General features: G+C 46.9%; 1 protein-coding gene and 2 pseudogenes across 1 annotated transcript in view; 1 reads left to right on the plus strand and 2 right to left on the minus strand.

Annotated features, from left to right (window-relative positions):
• The window catches only part of Arhgef3 (Rho guanine nucleotide exchange factor 3), a 287557-nt gene that overhangs the window by 37892 nt on the left and 230766 nt on the right, over positions 1 to 18899 (plus strand). The gene's annotated exons all lie outside the window — the stretch shown is intronic.
• Positions 2322 to 3084, minus strand: LOC114609711 (annotated as a pseudogene).
• On the minus strand, positions 14409 to 15375 carry LOC114609672 (annotated as a pseudogene).

Below are 18899 nucleotides of genomic sequence, written 5' to 3' on the forward strand. Positions count from 1 at the left end.
GAGTTTCTAAATAGAGGTTTGTGTTGTATGCAGTCCCCAGCCACCCCCAGTCAGCTGTTGGACAGATCTCAGGGTCTACTCAGTTCAAATATGTGGTCAGGGCACGAGACAAGTGTGTATTTTATAGATGAGGAACCAAGACCTATCAAGGTGAAGGCAAAGGCTAGGCTGTGGTTTTAAGACGCAGACCTAGGCTTCTGAACCTCAAGATCAGTTTTCTTGTATTTTTTTCCCCACCACACCAAAATCTATCTAACTTTGTTCTGACCAAAGGCAGGATTTAGAACAGTGTTTTAGAAGCTGTCCTGTAGAACCTGGTGGCCCAGTGTTCAGAAGGCCCAGGCAGGGAGATCAGTTGAGCCTATGAGTTTGAGAATAACCTGGACAATGCAGAGACCCTCATCTTAACAGACAGCTAACAATAGTAAAACTCATCTCTCCAGCTGTTAAGAAACAAACTCTTGCCTCTTCCTTCCCCATATCTTCCAGTGGCTAATTTCTACATAGCCTTATTTGCTATGGTGGGAGCCCTGGAGAGGCTGTGTGAATTCATAGCAAACCAGGGAAGTATATATCATTCACCTCCATTTTACAGGAGAGGGAAAGGAATTGTTAAGTACCTGCTCCAAGGCCATTGGTAATTCTAGATCTTAGATTGAAATCAGTGTCTTCTGAGGCATGGCAGCCCTCCACACATGCCTCTCGTCTTCTTGGACCTTCTCTTTCCTCCCTCTCTGCAGAATGGGCTGCAGCTATTGAGGCTGTACCAGGGGTGGAGTCCTGTAATTTTGAGATGCAGAGGTATGTGTTTAATCCCATTAGAAGAGTTTATAGTCATATTCTTAGTTCTAGGTAGTTATCCTTTCACTGGGTGGCCTGCTGCCAGGGTGGTGTTGGTGGATGGTGATGGTTCTCACTCAGTTGCTCAAGTTTCCTGAGTCTCTCTCTGTTGCTGTGATAAACACTGTAACCAATTGCTTCAGATCACAGTCCATCACTGAGGGGAGATAGAGAAGGGACTCAAGCAGGAACCATGGAGGAACACTGCTTACTGGCTTGCCACTGGCTCATGCTCAGCTAGCTTTCTTATCCAGCCCAGATTTACCTGTTTAGGGAATGGTGCCACCCATAGTGAGCTGGGCCCTTCCACATCAGTGACTGATCAAGACAATCTCAAGGGAATAGCCAGAGGCCAGCTGCTTTAGGAAATTCCTCAACTGAGGGTTCCCTCTTCCCAAGTGTCTCTGTGCTGTGACAAGAAAAATTAACCTGCACACCCTGCCTGTCCATGAGAGGAGGTAATGGTGAGACACCATCCCTCAAGTGGATGTGTGGGATGGTGTGCTAAGAAGTGGTTAGCTTGTCTCCTGCACACTTGACTGACATATAGAATGATATAGCACATGGTCTTAGGCTGTTATCCATTCATAAACCGTTCTTCTGCCAACCCTCAGAGTCAACAAGGAACTGTCTAAGTGCGTAGCCTCTGCTTCATCTTCAGGGATTTCACTGATTAGTAATTCAGATCCCTGACATGCACTAAGCGCTCTGTCAGGTTTCCTGGGGTCACAGCAGGGATGGACTTGGCCTTCATTTTGCCTGTAGTCTAAGAGAAGTTGGGTAAGAGGCAGGGAGACGCAGAGAGCTTACTAGGGGACGCCCCCTGCACACCCCACCCCGTGTCATCCATGTTTCTGTTACCCTGTCTTAATATGCATTTTTTTTTTTTTTTGGTAAAGGACAGTGTGAACCTGCTTAGTAAGTGCTGGAAAGGTCTTCAGTGGTGGCATGCCCATCCTCACACTGAGGATACATCTCTGTAGGGCAGAGGTAGGGGAAGAGTATCTCTGAGGGGCTTGGGCCTGGCCTACACACAACTGGCAGAGGTGACACTTAGTAGCCACTGCCCTAAGGTAGTGGCACTTATCCGCATACCTGCCTACTCAGGGTGGAGGCCATGTGCGTCATGTAAATCTGCCTCCTGGGGAATCTGATAGAAAATTCCTGCCAGACGGGAGTGGAACAGTTTCTCTGGAGGTAAATGGGCTTTTCCAACCATATCATCCAAGCACTGGGCTCACTGAGCTGTGGCAGGGTAACGTGCAGACAGCTAAACCCTCCCTTGCTGAGGTGCCTGGGCCTGATGAGGGTAAAGCTTGTCTGTGTAGATTGCCAAATGCTGGTTTTCTCCAAGGTGATGGGTACCCATTCGTGGAACGATAGTTTTATTTTTTCTCTTTTTCATGTGTGGAACAGGTTTGTTTTTAATATTTGAAGTGTGTCTATTGGGATGGTTCCCACTCATCTTGAATCAGATGCTTTCAGTGCTGCCTCCTCCTGGAAGAGCATCTTGCTTTTCCACCTGTGGGCTGACACAGCACAGTGGAGCAACGGAAACACAAGACTACTGTTGTGCATGGTTAAAGAGCGTGGTGATTTTATAGCATCCTGAGCATTTCAAATCTACAAAGTAGGATAGGGATCTGCACCTGGCACTTTCTTCTTGGATTTCTTCTTGTCCTCTTCCAGTCTTCTGGGAAAGGATGAAGGAGATCCTTGGCGAGAGGTGTGTCCTCATAGGGAAGTCATCGCTGCCAAAAAAGCTGTTTTTGTTTTTAAGATGACAGTCATAGTTTTACTATATTTTCCCTGTCTCTTATGGTTTTGTTCTGTGATTTTCATATTGATTAATTTAAAGGGCAGGGAGGAGGTGTTCTTCAGGGGCCTGTAATCTCATGGGCTGCAGTGTTCTGTTGTGTTAGAGCAGAGTTGAGTTAGGGGTGAGTTTGAAAATGATTTTGGTGCTAAAGAGGGAACCAAGGGCCTTGCCCTCTTCCACCATATGGTCCGGGGATGGTCAGAGGATCAGGATTGGTAGGAGATGCCTTTATTAGCTGAGCCATCTGATGGGACCCTTTAGGCTAAGTTTTAATCAGCTACTCTCCTTTTTCCACAAACAAAGGGCTGCCTCATCTCTCCAGGGAAATCTGGGGAACACGTGAGCATTCTAGACAGAGGACAGGCATCCTTGAGATGTTGTAGAAAGCAGAAACGGCATCAGATACATACTGCTGTAACAAGCATGTTGTACCTGTGCACAGTAGGTGTGATTTTTAACTTCCTGGAGACCTGGCTGCCCTAAGCCTTGTGCTCTTTACCTTTTCCCTGTAACATGTCAAAGCCTCGCTTTTGCCTTGTAATTTTACCCAGCTGCCTTTGGAGGAATCCTACACAGAACTCCATTATGAGTTAGTAGTGTGTGTGTGTGTCTTTGTGTGTGTGTGTGCATGTGTGATTGTGTCTGTGTGCATATGTGTAGATGTGAGTATGTGTGCATGTGTGTGTGCATGTGTGAATGTGTCTGTGTGCGTATGTGTGGATGTATGTGTGCATCTGTGTGTGCATGTGTGAATGTGTCTGTGTGCATATATGTGGATGTGAGTATGTGTGTGTGTGAATGTGTGTATGTATGTGATTGTATGTGTGTGTGTGCATGTGTGATTGTGTTTGGGTCAAGAAAATACTAGTCAGTGACCTTCAGGTGATGCAGGAAGATTGAGAAAACAGAGGTATGAAGTGATATTGGCTGGTGATGCGTGCTCTAAGAAGGGTGGATGGATGCCGGGCAGTGGTGGCACACATCTTTAATCCCAGCACTTGGGAGGCAGAGGCAGGCGGATTTCTGAGTTCGATGCCAGCCTGGTCTACAGAGTGAGTTCCAGGACAGCCAGGGCTACACAGAGAAACCCTGTCTCAAAAAAACAAAAAAACAAAACAAAAAAAAAAAAGAATGGTGGATGGACAGTTGTTCTAGTAGGAGCAGTAGCCATGAGGAGCGCTGTTTTTTTTTTTTTTTTGAAGAGGACATTTGAAAGGAAACCTAATGTTGAGAGAATGGGCCTCATGTAACCTTCTTAAGAAGAATCATGGTCGCTGCAAGGACAGCATGGGCAAAGGCCCAGAGTAGGAGAGGGTTGAGCGTTTGTGCTGGACAACAGACCAGCCAGGACTGATATGTGATAGTGGGATTGTCCCGTGTTGTTGGTCAGCTCTATTATTGATTGTCGTTATTGGAAAAGGCTAGTCTTTTTCTGTGCTGGAAAGAAAGGACCTGCTGGCTTCCCCAGTTGATTGTGGGGTGGGCAGCCTCAGGTGATGGATTCACTGTGACAAGACACATATAGAGTGCATGGAATCTGCACTAGGCATGGTGTTCACTCCCAGAGTCCCATCAGGAGTCACGTGGGGAGGGTATGGAGTGCAGCAGAGCACGCTTCTATTTAATTTTGGTCTGGGCTTTACTGTGTTCCTCAGATTCACTCTGAGCTGCTCGCTAAGGCAGCCTCCTGTCTTGGCCCTTTCAGATCGCTGTTTGTCTGCTGTCTGTATTCATAGTCACGATTTCTTTTGAGACAGAGTCTTTTTTGGTAGTCTAAGCTAGCCTGGAGCTCAGTGTATAACTCAGGCTGGCCTCAAACTCATAGGGATCTTCGTGCCTCAGCTTTCCAAGTAGGATTATAGATATGATTACCATACTTAGTTAGGAATATATTACATATGTGTGTGTATATGATATGTATATGTACACACATACAATACACACACATAGATAGATAGATAGATAGATAGATAGATAGATAGATAGATAGATAGATAGAGTTCGTTTTTTGGAGACAGAGTTTCTCTGTGTAGTCCTGGCTGTCCTGGAACTCACTCTGTAGACTAGGCTGGACTTGAACACACAGAGATCCTCCTGCCTCTGCCTCCTAAGGGATTAAAGGCATGTTCCACTATGCCTGGCTAGGAATGTATTTTGAATGATCATTTTGCTAGCTGATCACTCTCTCATATTCAGGTTTGCCTGCCTTCCTGCCTGTAAGAAGGCTATTACTAACTTGTTTTCTTAATATTGAATAACATTATCAAATTATCCTATTTGTTCTAATGGTTTTTCAGATCTGTTTTTAATGTTATTATTTTTGTGGGAAATAATTTTTACAGACATATAATTATATAATCTTTATATTAATGAAATTTTGCTTCCTCCTCATTTCCAGTTGGTGAGACTTGTTTTTCTTCTGTGTAACTGTGCTGGCAGCTCCTTCCTGGGGGATGTTAGCTCTTCCTTTGCAGCAGTGATGTGTTTTCCAGCTGATCTCCATATCTTTTAAGGAAGCTTCCCTCTGTTCGGAACTAGTTAAGAGTCAGTACTGGGTGCGGGGATTTAACGTGATAAGCAGCAGAAGAGAGAGACATCTGGTCTTTGTTATTGGTTTTTCCTTTGGATTCAGTTAATGAGATAAATTATATTGACGGATTTCCTAATAATGCATTCTTCCGTTCCTGGAGAGAATAGAATTTAGCTGTGACCTGTAATTGTGTGAGTGTGCATTTCTCTGAGATAGGGAGGCTGAGGACCTAGCAATGCAGTGGTTGATTCAGGGTGGAATGTTGGAGATTTTGGTTTCCCTGAGTTATGCGTGGAAACAGGAGTTGGGGGTAAAGGATGAGTTGGCACCTCCAGTCTTAGTTAAATAAAAGATTTCCCCAGTCTTGCCCTCATGCCTAACGTCCCACCCAAACCCACTCTTAACTCAGTGTGGTGATTCCAAGTTGCTACCTTTTCAAAATGAGCTGAAAATACACATGTTTAAAAAAAATGAGTTTTTAAAACAATGACAAAAAATTGTATTTTAAAGATTTATATGTATGAAGGCATTTTGTGAATTCCTGGGAGTTACAGATTGTACTGAGTCACTGTGTAGAGGGTGGGAATCTAACCTAAGTTCTTTGTAAGAGCAATGAGTACTTTTAGTTTCTGAGCCTTCTCTCTAGCCCCAAGGGCTGTTATTTATTTATTTATTTATTTATCTATCTATCTATTTTAGATGAACTATGTTATGTAGCCCAGGGTGTCCTGAGATCACAGCTTTCCTGCTTAGCTTCTGAAATGCTGGGATTACGGGTACCACCATGTCCAACTTAAAGAGCATCTTTGATGAGCTGTTAAATACCTTATGAGTGGGATGCAGAATAGCAACGCTGACTAGGCATAAGACTTCTTGTCACCTGGACTCAGGTGGTCACTAAGCCCCCCGCCACCCCGTGTGGAGACCTGAATCCAGAGGCAGGTTAGAAACCTGCTCCTGAGGCTTTGTCCTGGGAAGGAAGAGAGAAGCTGCCATCAGTGGGGAGACACAGCTGTCCAGAGGCATCTTCAGATGCTCCAAATGCTGAGTATGGTCATGATCTACTGTTCCACAGGATCCTTCCCCTCTAGCCTTCTTTGTAAGTGAGGCAAAAGAGAGAGACAAAGAGAAAAGGCATTTGCCAGAGGCCATCAGTAGACATAGACCTGAAGCCGGTGGATGACCTCTGGCTGCAGGTCACACACTATGGTCTCTGACACCTCCTAAAACGTGGTGGCTCAACCATCAGACTTGGTTGTTCCCAAACCTCATTTTATTCTCCTGTAATTTTGTTTCTTAGAAAATCTTGAAATTCTCTTAAGAATCGGCATGTGGAGTAGAAAAATATACACTCTAGACTCTGTCAGTCTTGCTGTCTTCTTCCTGTTCTGTTTTATGACCTTGCATGGGGACATTACCTTGGTGAACCTTGTCTTCACCTGTAAATGGGATACTATTAGTAATGACATCATAGGGCAGGTGAAAGTCATACCATAAACGAGATGGTATGACTCCCGTTCCCTGCATGCTGTCTGGCAAATGTGAACAGTAGGCAGCTGCCATTGCTTGGTGATGGGATGTGTTCCTAGAAGTGCTGTATTAGTGGACTTGGCCCAGAGTGAACATCAAAGAGTGCTTGTGTATTTGCATAGACCAAGACAGACCTGCTGCCACTGGCCAGTGTAATCTATGGAACATATCGTACATATAGTTATTCTCCGACTAAACCATCCTAACATGGCACGGGGTCATAGTTGACAAGCTAGGAAAAGGTATGAAAAAAACCCGTAATGGCTAACCTTGATACACTTGGGAAGAGAGAACTTCAACTGGGGAATTGCCTTCATGAGATTAGCCTGTGGTCATATCTGTGGGGGCATTTTTCTTGATTCCTAATAGACATAGGAAGGCCCAGCCCACTGTGGGTTGTACCATCTCCGAGCAAGATGGGCCTGGGCTGCTTAAGAAATGTAGTTGAAGACAAGGTGGGAAGCAAGCCAGTAAGCTTCGTGGTTCCAGCCTTGAGCCATTGAGGGAGTTCTTACCTCCCTCAGTAATGAACTATAACCTGTAAACCAAATAAACCCTTGCCTCTCCAAATCGACCCGTGTCAGTGCTTTATCACAGCAACAGAAAAGCAGACCAGGACACCAGCTTATAGCATTTCTCAGGCAGGGGAGTTGAGACATGATATTAAAGTAAGCTGATAACATCCGGGCCTCCCTCATAGACGGACATTTTAGCCTAACTTTAATTTTATAATTCTAAGTTAAAGTTCTTCACAAGCATATATTAGTTGCACAAAATAATGGGTTTCCCTGTGACACTGAATTTGTTTTAAAGGTAATGATGGTGTAGCATTTAAGAACGCAGGCTCTGGAGCCTCACTGCTCTGATTCAGATCTTGGTTGTACCATAGCCAGGTGTGTTACCTTGGCTGTGTTGCTTGACCTGTCTGTGCTATACTTTCCTTGAGTGTGAAGTGAGACGGCTAAGAGGTCCTACCTGGTAGGATTCTCTGAGGATGAAGGGAACAAATGCCTCTGTGTGTAGCCTGACACCTTAGCTGGTGTGCAGTCACCAGAAGCACGCCTACCTCTGTCTTTGTCAGATGAAGATGTACCTCGACGTTTGTAGCTGTCACTGTGTGTGCTCTACTTCAGTGGCCAAGGCTTTCCCCAAACCTGTTTTCATCTCATCCATTATAGAAAGGGGAAGAGCCAGGCAGGTGAGGTAAAGGTGATTGCCATGTAAGCCTGGAGACAGGAGTTCAGTCACTGCAACCCAGGAGAGAACAAACTCCATAAAGTCATCCTCAGACCTAAAAACACACACTGTGCATGTGCACACGCATGCGCACGCCACATAATCATAATAATAACAATAATACATTTTAAAATATAAAGAGAAGAAGCTAACTGATTGCTCCTCCAGCAGTGGGCAGTGTCCTGTGGCAGTGGCAAGAGAGGTAGGCCAAGCCGTAGGGAAACATGCACGGGTCATTATTCAAGATTCAGCCTTTTGTCCAATGGGACAATGTTTGGCTTTCATGGGCGCTTAATTCCTTGGCATTGTTGACCACACCATGGGGAAGGAGGTTTGGTCAGGTCAGAGCACTCCAGGAGGGTGATAGCCTGGTGAGGGATGATGAGGGCAGAGAAGGGCTGTTTCTCTCAGGTCCACGGCAGTTGGGTCAACCAGCTGAGCAACTGAAAGGATGTGAGAAAATAAAAGGGCGGGCTCGGGTTTTCTGTTCTGAAAAGTGCTCCATTCAGGCTTCCCTTGGCCCCTTGAGCTGTAGGGAACGGAGCCAGTTAACCCACATTTAACGAGATCTGGGTTAGTGGACTCCCTTTCTTCCCACAGCATGTCCTGGCCACTGGACCTCTTCCAGGATGCGTACAGTGAGGGCCATTTACACAGCTCTGGCTGGCTGGACTTTCTTAATGAAGTTTGCCAGCCCCCACATAGACTGTGGGCTCTCCTCCTGGCTTTTCCAAGGATCGTTCTCTGTTGTTCTTTGTGTACCTCTGTGCATGGCGGAACGCCTCAGTGCATCCTCACTGTTGGGTACTATTGGGTCTTTTATTTTGGTCTTCAGTAACGATTTTACTTTCCTGGGTGACATGATATGTGGGTTTCCTTTAGTTGGTGATTTCCTCTCTCTCTCTCTCTCTCTCTCTCTCTCTCTCTCTCTCTCTCTCTCTGTGTGTGTGTGTGTGTGTGTGCTCACTCATTCTCATGAACACTTCTCACATCCCTCTCCCGGGCCTCACTGAGCCGTCTTTCTGGGGCCAGTATGCCAGGCACACAGTGATACAGTGACTCCCTTGTCTGCTTGCCTCTCACCAGCTAATGGGCAAGGTCATTTTCAAACTCAACACCTGCTTATCCGACCCGCCAGCTGCACCGCACCAAGACAGCCCGCTCTCCTGGGCCCGGGAAAGGGAGATAAGACTAGACTGGGGAAGAACAGCAGCAGTGGAGGACACTGTCCACCTACCTCAGGCGTGGGTGGGCATTTCATTTGGCAGTGAGTCAACACATATCAGCTGATGTCCAGGGGCCCCTCGAGATAGCGCTGAGAGCCTGGGAGGACTTACATTACGTGATTTTACCTTCTTTTTGTTGGGCTTGTAAGTACAGTTACCATCTAGAAGGCAGTTTTCAGCCATCCATCTGGCATTATTGTTTGGATAGGATACCTGAGGCTCTGCATAGTGAAGTCCATAAGTTAGAGCGGACAAGGTCAGTGAAGGTGTCCATTGGCAGAAGGACAGTATGTGAGCACATGGATCCCTCTTTTCCTTGTGTGAATGTGAATGCTGACAAGGTGTGTCTCCGGTGGCATGTCTGTGACCTTCATGGCAGGACATGAAGACTTTTGTTTTAAAGGTTTATTATTATTTATTTTATGTCTGTGTTTTTCCTTGCATGTAGATCTATGTGCCTGGTGCCTACAGGGGTTCAAAGAGGGCTTTGGATCTTCTGGAACTGGAGTTACAGAGAGTTGTGAGCTGCCATGTGTGTGCTAGGAATTGAACCCAGGTTCTCTGAAAGAGCAACCATGCTCTTAACTGCTGAGTCATCTCTCTAGCCTGGAACCCGCAGGCTTACTCAGAGATCTCCCGCCTCATCTGAACAGGCATCAGACAAGTCACTTTGGTTCACTTGCAAACTGGAGAGGAGTGAAGCATACGTGGTGGTTAAGAGGGTTAAATGAGATAGTCTTCAGGGAGCGTGCAGTCCATGACCTGGTGTAGATTTCAGCTGTCAGTGGTTAGCCTCAACATTACTACTGCCGCCTTGGGTGAGCTGTCATCCTCAAGGTAATGGCCCTACGTTTGGGGGCAGGACATGGGTCAGATGCCCCGCCTGATAGATGCTGTCATCTGTACTTGACCTCACCAATCCTTCACGAGGATTAGTGATGTCGGTGGCCCATCCAGCTGCTAGTCAGGCTGGCCTCTGTTTGCTTTCAGTGCGGGCCAGGGAGAGTGATGAAGTTGGGGGCCCCTCGAGATAAAGCCCTTTCCCAACCCAGCTCTCATGAACCTTCATGGCACAGAGGCTCATTCAGAAGCACAGGCAAGGTGTTGAGAGTGGTCTGTGATAAGCAGTTTGAATTATCCCCTTGTGAAGTGAGGTGACAACATGTCACCGTTAGAATACTTTCTGATGCCAAATTCATATTTGGCACCCAGTGGTTTGGATCAGGATTTCCCAACCTGGAGACCATGTGTACTTTGGGTAGAAGAATCTTTGCTGTGGGCATGCTGTAGGCTTTGTTTAGTGGGATTCCCGGCATCTACAGTATGCCATCAGCACCTTCCTGCAGCTTGTGGCCAACAGAAGTATCTCCAAATATGGCCTCATGCATCCTCGGTGGGGTAGGGAAAAAGAGGAGGCCTATCCAGTCATGGAACACATAAAGACATTTTAGTCAATGACACATCATGCCCATGATGGCAGTCCCAAAAGATTATATGACCTGGTGTCTGAGTGCCCATCTGAGATTGCCTAAGAAATGTGGTTGCTTCAGTGAGAATGGTCCCCATAGGCTCATGTATTTGAATGCTTGGTCCCCCAGTTGGTGGAACTGTTTGGGAAGGATTAGGAGGTATGGCCTTGTTGGAGGGGGTGTATCGCTGTGGGGTGGGTTTTGCTTTGAGGTTTCAAAAGCCCATGCCATTCCCAATTAGCTCCTTCTCTGCCTCATGCTTTTGGCTCAAGATGTAAGCTCCCAGCTACCGCTCCAGCTCTGTGCCTGCAGATGGTACCATGTTCGCTGCCACGATGGTCGTGAACTTTAACACTCCGCAGCCTTGAGCCCCAAATCAAAAGCTTCCTTTTATAAGTTGCCTTGGTCATGGTGGTTTTGTCACAACAATAGAAACTAAGAAAAGGATATGCCTCCTAGTCACAAAATCCTCGTGATGCATTTCTCAAAATGTATCCCCATCACTGAGCAGGGCAGAGCTGTGTTTGCCACAAGGATTCAGGTCACGGAACTTGGATGCTCGGTACCATTGTATTTGAAATGGGAAGTCATTCGTTCCTAGGTCAGACAACAGTGAGACGTATGTTGTAGAATGTGCACCAGTAACCATTTTGTTCACAGGGGTCCCTGTTGGCATGACTTGGTCTCAATGTCTGAAAATATATTGTTCTCAACAGCTGTGCTTATGTTTGTTTACTGGCCCATCGCTCCTGCTCCATGTTAGTAGGGGCGTCACACTGACACCATCTACTCCTTTGAGTTTTCTGTTATCACCTGGTCCTCATGACACAGGTACGCTGTTTCCACAGGCAGACAGGGTATGGGGGTCCATTTCACCAACTCCTCAATCCTGCTTTATGATTTCTGTTGGCTTCCTTCCTGGGATACCCCATGCTCCCTTTTAACACCCTTTTGTCTTTATTGTCAGTAAGCAGAGAAGCCTGGCATAGTAGCTCATGCATGAGGGAGACAATTTAAGAGAATCACAATGAGTCTGAGGCCAGCCTAAGCTAGAGAGTAAGTTCTAGGTTAGCCAGGGATAGAGTGAGTCCTTGTTTCAAAAAACCAAGCAAGCACGCATGCAAAAGAACAATCAAGTCCAGGCAGTGGGGTGCCCACACTTTTAATCCCAGCACTCAGGAGGCAGAGGCAGGTGAATCTCTGAGTTTCAGGCCAGCCCAGTCTACAGAGTGAGTTCTCAGACATTGAGGGCTATATAGAGAAACCCTGTCTCAGAAAACAAACAAACAAAAAAGAGCGATCACACTAGTGAGCAGGGACCCAAATGCCTCCATTGGGGTAAAGCATGTTCTGTAAACAGCTCCTGTCTGTTGTTCAAGAGAACTCTCTCTGCTATGCAGATCTTTGTATACACCCTGGAGACCTTTGTTCTTGATGACTGTGGTTCTTTGGAGTCAGAGGACTCTTGACTGTGGAAAGCTAAAACCAACAGGTGAGACATGGGTTGTAAATGTTCAACATTAATCTTTGAAATCCTTTAGACCCTGCACATGGCGAAGCATGTGTGGGTTTGGATATGTGGCCCTGTAGATGTAGATGCTAGTGTGCATAGACCAACAGCAAGGGGCACATGCAGATAAATCCCACAGTGGTTGGTAGCACTGTAGGGAGTTGTGGATGGTGGTATGCAAGTCCCAACCAGTGGAGACACCCATACATTGAAATGAGGTGGTAGAAAATGTGATGTCAGAAGTCTTCACACAGGAAGCATCTGTGAGGGCTCTGCCACTTGCTGCTGTGTAACCTCCCTTGCTCAGGTCCAGGGCCATGCTACACCTCAGTTTCATCATCTCCAAAAGAAGATACTGGGAATAATGGTGCTTAGAGCAGAGAGAGACTCAGAGTTGTCACTTGTGAGATCAGCTAGATTCAGAAGATTCTCCCGGTCTCTTGGCGCTTATGGTCCTTTTAAGAGTCCCATCCTTGCCGGGCGGTGGTGGCGCACGCCTTTAATCCCAGCACTTGGGAGGCAGAGGCAGGTGGATTTCTGAGTTTGAGGCCAGCCTGGTCTACAGAGTGAGTTCCAGGACAGCCAGGGCTACACAGAGAAACCCTGTCTCGAAAAACCAAACCAAACCAAAAAAAAAGAGTCCCATCCTTAAAAGAACTGCTCCAGGTTCTGTCATGCTGGTGTGCTGTGTTTGTCGTTTTCTTGTTCTGCTGCTTTCCATTCTGTTTGCACTCCAGCGACTTGATTACTCGGCTGTCCCCCATACACAGCCTGTCCAGCAGGCTGACAAAACACAGATGCTTGATCTCAGGATGCCTGCCTCATGCTGCACTGTGCTGATTCCCAAATGTATGTTCTTGGCGGAAGGGCTGAGGGCTTGGGATGAGGGGTGGGGATCAATTAGTCAGCCCGCAGAGGCCAAAGGTCCAGTCCTTGGGGTACAGGCTCTTGAGCAGTAGATCTCCACTTGGTGGAGTTTGTTTTTAAATACTGTTCTTGTGAAATCCTTTGACTTCGTAGTTCGTTCATGAATGATCTGGCTGAAGTGAAAATTGAAAAACATAAACTATCTTTGGGAAAAGCAAATCCAGACTCAGGGACAGGAATCTCCATCTGAAATGTTCCTCGACAACCGAGAATAAGGGCAGCAACAGCCTGGACAGCCATTTCCGTTCCTAGGAACTCATTTCCCATCCTGTTCCAGCCTCCTGCTGGGAATGCCAGCCACTGTGACCAAAGCTGCAGGTTTCCCAAGAGAATCCAGAATTCAAGACCTTTTTCTCAGGCTCTTGGGATAGTCACCCTGGCTTTGGAAGGTTGGGTACTCACTGAAAAGTTTCTTTTAAGCATTTTGAACTAAAATTGAAAAAACTGCCAGCTTACCAAGGACATGGGAGACACTGTGCCTATGCCTTTGAGCTTTGCAGGTATGGAAAGTAAGACCCAGAGAGAATGGCTTGTCTCGGGTTCTGGAGTTGGATTTCACTGTGCATGACTGGGTCCCCAGTGCAGGTCTTTTTCTTCCGTTTTTACCCCGGATGCTTCTGTTGGGTTTTAGATAGAGCTTGGAGTGGCATTTCAGTGCAAGTGTTGGGATCACCCAGCCCTCCTCTGTGGAGCTTACAGCACCTGTAGATGGAAGGATCCCCGGAGACTATAAGCATGGCCTCCATCCTTGTCTGACTCAGAGACGACAGTTGGGCATCTGTCTTAGTTAGGGTTTCTATTGGTGTGATGAAACACCATGACCAAAAAGTAAGTTGGGGGGAGGGAAGGGTTTATTCTGCTTACACTTTTGCCATCACCAAAGGAAGTCAGGATAGGAACTCGGGCAGAGCAGGAACCTGGAGGCAGAGGCTGATGCAGAGGCCATGGAGGAGTGCTAATTGGCTTGTTCCCCATGGCTTGCTCATCTTGCTTTCTTATTGAACCCAGGACCACCAGTCCAGGGATGGCACCACCTACCATGATCTGGGCCCTTCTCACATTGATTACTAATTGAGAAAATGCCCTTACAGCTGGACCTCATGAAGGCATTTACTAAACTGAGGCTCCTCCCAACTGGTGACTCTAGCTCTCAGTAAGTTGACACACAGAAGCAGCCAGCACAGCATCCATCACAGTGAGAAACACAGGGATGCAGTTTTGCCCAAGTTTGTTATGTCTTATCAAAGAACAGTTAGTGTGGCTCGGTATATGTTTTCCACATAGCAAACCTATATGGCTTCAAATATTCTGGAGCTCTTTTTTTTTTTTCAGAACTCAAAGGGTCTATTTATTAGGAAGGAAATGTCAGTGCTTTATCAAAGATGAAGAGGTCAGAAAGAGATGGTAGGATGGAGGACCCTCAGCTGCGACACTTCTTGGCCACCATGAGGACAGCAGAAGGCATGAGTCCCAGTTCCTGCAGAGGCCGTTCCATGTCTGCCTCTGAGAAAGCCCGTCTTGGGAAGCCACTGAGCAATTGCACAGGGTCCTGGTCCTGTGCAGGTTCCTCCCCACGGTGAAACTCCACATAGAACCTCACAGCTGCCAGCTGTTCCGGGGCCCTGAACGGTTGGGTCAGTGAAGTCCCATCAGGCAGCCTAACCTGTATGAGACACTGGTCATACTCCCGCTTAGTAGGGGGCTCCTGGCTGGGAGAAGAAGGAACAGGACCTGGATCTGTTGCTGGTAGGGATGACCGAGAACCCACACTACCACCATACTTCTTGGCTCTCTCTGCTTTGTCCCTTTCAGTTTTTTCTCGAACCCTTTGTCTGGCAGCTAACTCTTCAGCCTTTCCCCTCCTGCGCTCCTCAGCAGCCGGCGCATCTCGTCTTCCTGCAGTTTCTGTCGTGCAACTGACAGCTCTTGGCCTTGTCTCCTCTGATGCTTTTCTCGTTCCTCACGTTCCCGCTGCTTCTGTGCCACAAGTTCCAACATTCTCTTAGTTTGTTCTTGTCTCTCCTCTTCAGTCAAAATGGGTTTGCTTTCTCCAGCAGCAGCAGACCCAGATCCTTGCCAACTTGCTCTGAGGACGTGGGTTCTCATCCCAGGATATGGCTGAGGGGAGTCTCTAGAGGCTCGTCCACATCGGGGTCATCTTCATGCTCCATAAGCCAGTCCATCGCAGCCTTGATGCCCTGGTTCCCTGTGAGGGCCAGAGCCTTCTCCGCGAGTCCCCTGGGAAAGCCCATCTCGATGAGGCTCTCCAGAGCCGTCAGCTCTGCCATGGCGTCCGCCTCCGCTTTCGTGGGGACCTGCGGTGACCTATTCTGGAGCTCTTAACAGAGCTAGGAAAATACCTTTGAGACCAAGACAGTTCAGCTTTGTCCTTCAGCTAGGAAAGGTCAGGACCATGTTGTATCATTGCAGGATAGTTGCTGGGGTAATATGATGATGTCTTTGCCTCTTTCTAAATGGTGGTCCAGCCTATCTGCATGACTCAAAGGCTCAGAAATGAGTGCTTCTTGTTAGCAAGGTAGAAGGGGTGGGGTTTCATCCTCCAATTCTCTCTTCTTTCCCAGTCTGCTTGTAAAAAAGAGCTTGATTTTTCCAAGCTGTATCATGGACCTCAGATATCAATGTCAGTTTTCTGAAGGAAACCTACTGCCCAGGGTGACTCATAGTAAAGTTCCCGGAACTCACTCATCCCTGGCCAGCTAGGAAGAAGCTAAGCCAGGAGGGGTGGGGCAGGCTGGCGCCATTTGAAAATAACACTGTGTGTTACAAAGTGTCCATGTGGGCAACCAGGCACTTTTAAACAGAGGAGGCTCGGAGGATCACAATACTGGCTACTTGCCTTTATCTGGCAGATGGAGGAGTCTTCACTTTGCACACTAGCTCAGACTTAGCAAGGCAGGTGGCGTGCTGGCTAATTTTTCCTCCAGTCTGTTGGAAATGTTTCTGAAAGTAGTGTAGATGGTGGCGTGGATGGTGGCAGGAACAACTGGTTTTTCAGGCTGTTAAGAACGTGTGACTTCCATGGTTGTTGACCACCCATCTCCAACCCCTAAACTTGTAAAAATAATCTAGAAGGCCACATAAACCAGCACATTATTTATATTGACTTAGTGTTGTTGATGTTGGGGTGTGTGTGTGTGATTTTTTTGAGACTCCCAATGTAGTTCTTGTTGGCCTCAGACTCAGGACAATTCTTCTTTTGCCTCTCAAGTGCTAGAATTGCAGGTGTGTGTCGCCACACCTGGCTATGTTAACTTTTTAATGGATGATAAACATACGTGCAGAAAGTTGTGCCAGTCACTATATCTCATTGAGTTTCATACCGCCTTTTTTAAAAAAAGAGCTTTACTTATGTCATTTATTTATGGTAACCCCTTGTCTGTGAAAGCATCCCATACATGTAGGTGACTGTGGAGGCCAAGAAGCGGACATCAGATCCCCTGGATCTGGGGTGCTGGGAATTGAATTGCAGTCTTCATCAGGGGCAGCAGTTGCTCTTGTCAGGGTTTCTATTGCTGGGATAAAGCAACATGACCAGAAGCAACTGGGGGACACATGGGTTTACTTCATCTTACAGCTTATAGTCCATCACTCATGGAAGCCAGGGCAAGAACTGAAGTGGAGGCCATGGCTTGCTCAACCTGATTTCTTACACACCCCAGAGCTGCTCAGGGGTGCCACTACCCACAATGGGCTGGGCCTCCCACATCAATCACCAGTTAGGAAAATGCCCTGCAGACTTGCCTATAGGTGATCTTATGAAGGCATTTTCTCAATTATTTTCCCAGATAGGCTAGGTTTATGTCAAGTCCACAGACACCAACTAGCACAGGTCTTAACTGCTGAGTCACCTCTCCGGCAGCTGGTTTCACACTCTTAACACACCTCTGCAATCAGTGCCACACTGAGAAACTATGTTGCCAGTGTTCAGGGACTTCCCCAAGGCCCCCTCTGTGCTTGGCAATGGCTAACCCGACATCTAATTTTGTACAAATAAAATCACTGGGATACCGGGTCAAGGGTTTGAGCTTAAAGGATTGTAAATAGGGTGGTGGCAGGCAGCCAGGGAGGTGACTCCTGGGAGTGTCAGTGGGGAGATTCCTGTGGTGTTCAGGGCTTTCTGAGACGTGTTGTTTCATTGGCTTAGTTTGAGATGGTTCCAGAGGCTTATCCCTCGGCAGTGTTGAAGGTGCTGGAGTTTGGAGAGCTATCAAGGGCAGACAGGGCACTAAACTAACCATTGTCCTGGCAACCCCCTTGTCACTAATACGTGAGGCTTCTTAAAGACGATTGTTCAGGAGGTATTAAAAGCTGAGAGCTGCTGGCTAGGGGTGGAGTTTTGAGATGGAGCCAACAAGAAATGCCAGGTGTTGTTACTGATAGAAATCTGACCATCCCCGGATGCCGCCTGTCAGAGAGCAGGCTCCTGGGAGTTGGTTTTCTAAGAGTTGATTTTCTGATGGCTCAGAAGATACCATTGACAATGGAGCCCAGAGGATGCAGGCTGCGTAATGAGTTCCCTGTCTGGTGGTCGGAGGTGTGGGGATTCTTTCAGGGAGGCCATTAGGGGCTTTGGATGGGTTGTCTTAGAACAAATGACCTCTGTCTTGAGGCAGAGCTTCTGTGGACAACCTCTTCTTGGTTCTGGACACAGACAGCTGGGAGTTTTCCCCACGGCAGGTGCGGCTTAACTTGGCTCCTCAGTGGTTGCCTCTCACGTTACTACAACCGTTAGAGTTACTCTAACACGTTAGAGTCTATTGTATGGGCTGGTTGCAATACATACATACACACACACACACACACACACACACACACACACACACACACACACACATATATATATATTGAGTGGCTCAAATTGAGAAAGTAGCAGATTCTGTTTAAAGCTGTCTCATGTATTCAGTATTCATTCAACAATAAGTACCAACTGTCATTAGATGCTATGAGTGACTTATCTTATAGCTGTAGGGGAAATCAACTTTGTGGTATGCAGAATTACAGGTGAGATAATTATTGGTCTGAAGGCCATATGTTGTAGTTCCTCCTGATATGTGCTTATGGGTTGTGTCAAAGAAGACCTATTACATAGATGACCTTTTTTTTTTATTTTTTATTTTTGGTAAACCTGAGAGTACTTTTGTTCCAGAGACTATAACCTTCTCTCTATGTGCACAGAGACATGCCTGTGTAACAGTCAGACCCTGTGTTGAGTTTCCTGCAAAACATGATTCTCTTCTTTTCCCATGTCGGAGAATAGAACTGTATGGAGTTGATGCCCTGGTTCCTTCAAGTGCCTGGTTTGCAGCTTCACTCTAGGCTGCCAGACTGGGGTTAGCTGACAGAACATCAAGTCCAGATGCTTCCATGGTTGGAACACTGGAGTTAATGCAATTGGAGGACTTCCCTGGGGGTCGCTGACAGTGTGGGGTAGACACAGGTAACAGAGACATCTCTGCTGCTGAAATTGTCTGTGTTGGCTCCTCATTCTGCCACACTACTTCCTGTTTGAGATTGGGCCAAGCTACTAAACACCCGTGCCTCAGTTTCCTCATCTGTCAAAAGGGATCGACATCAGTAGCTCTGACATGGGATTGTTACGGTCACAGTGCAGCCTGCAGTAAGCACTTGCTGTCACCCCCGTGTGTAGTCCTGAGTGCTCCCATCTCCCAAATGCCAAAGCTGGGAGTGTTTTATAGATGAGGCACACACCAGAAGCAGTCTCTTTTCCTCAACAGTGGGGCTTAGACTTTTGCCTTGGAGGTCTCCTGTTTTAGAAAGGTCTGAGCTTCCT

This window comes from Grammomys surdaster, unplaced genomic scaffold (genome assembly GCF_004785775.1).
Source record: "Grammomys surdaster isolate TR1022 unplaced genomic scaffold, NIH_TR_1.0 125979, whole genome shotgun sequence".
NCBI classification, from domain to species: Eukaryota; Metazoa; Chordata; class Mammalia; order Rodentia; family Muridae; genus Grammomys; species Grammomys surdaster.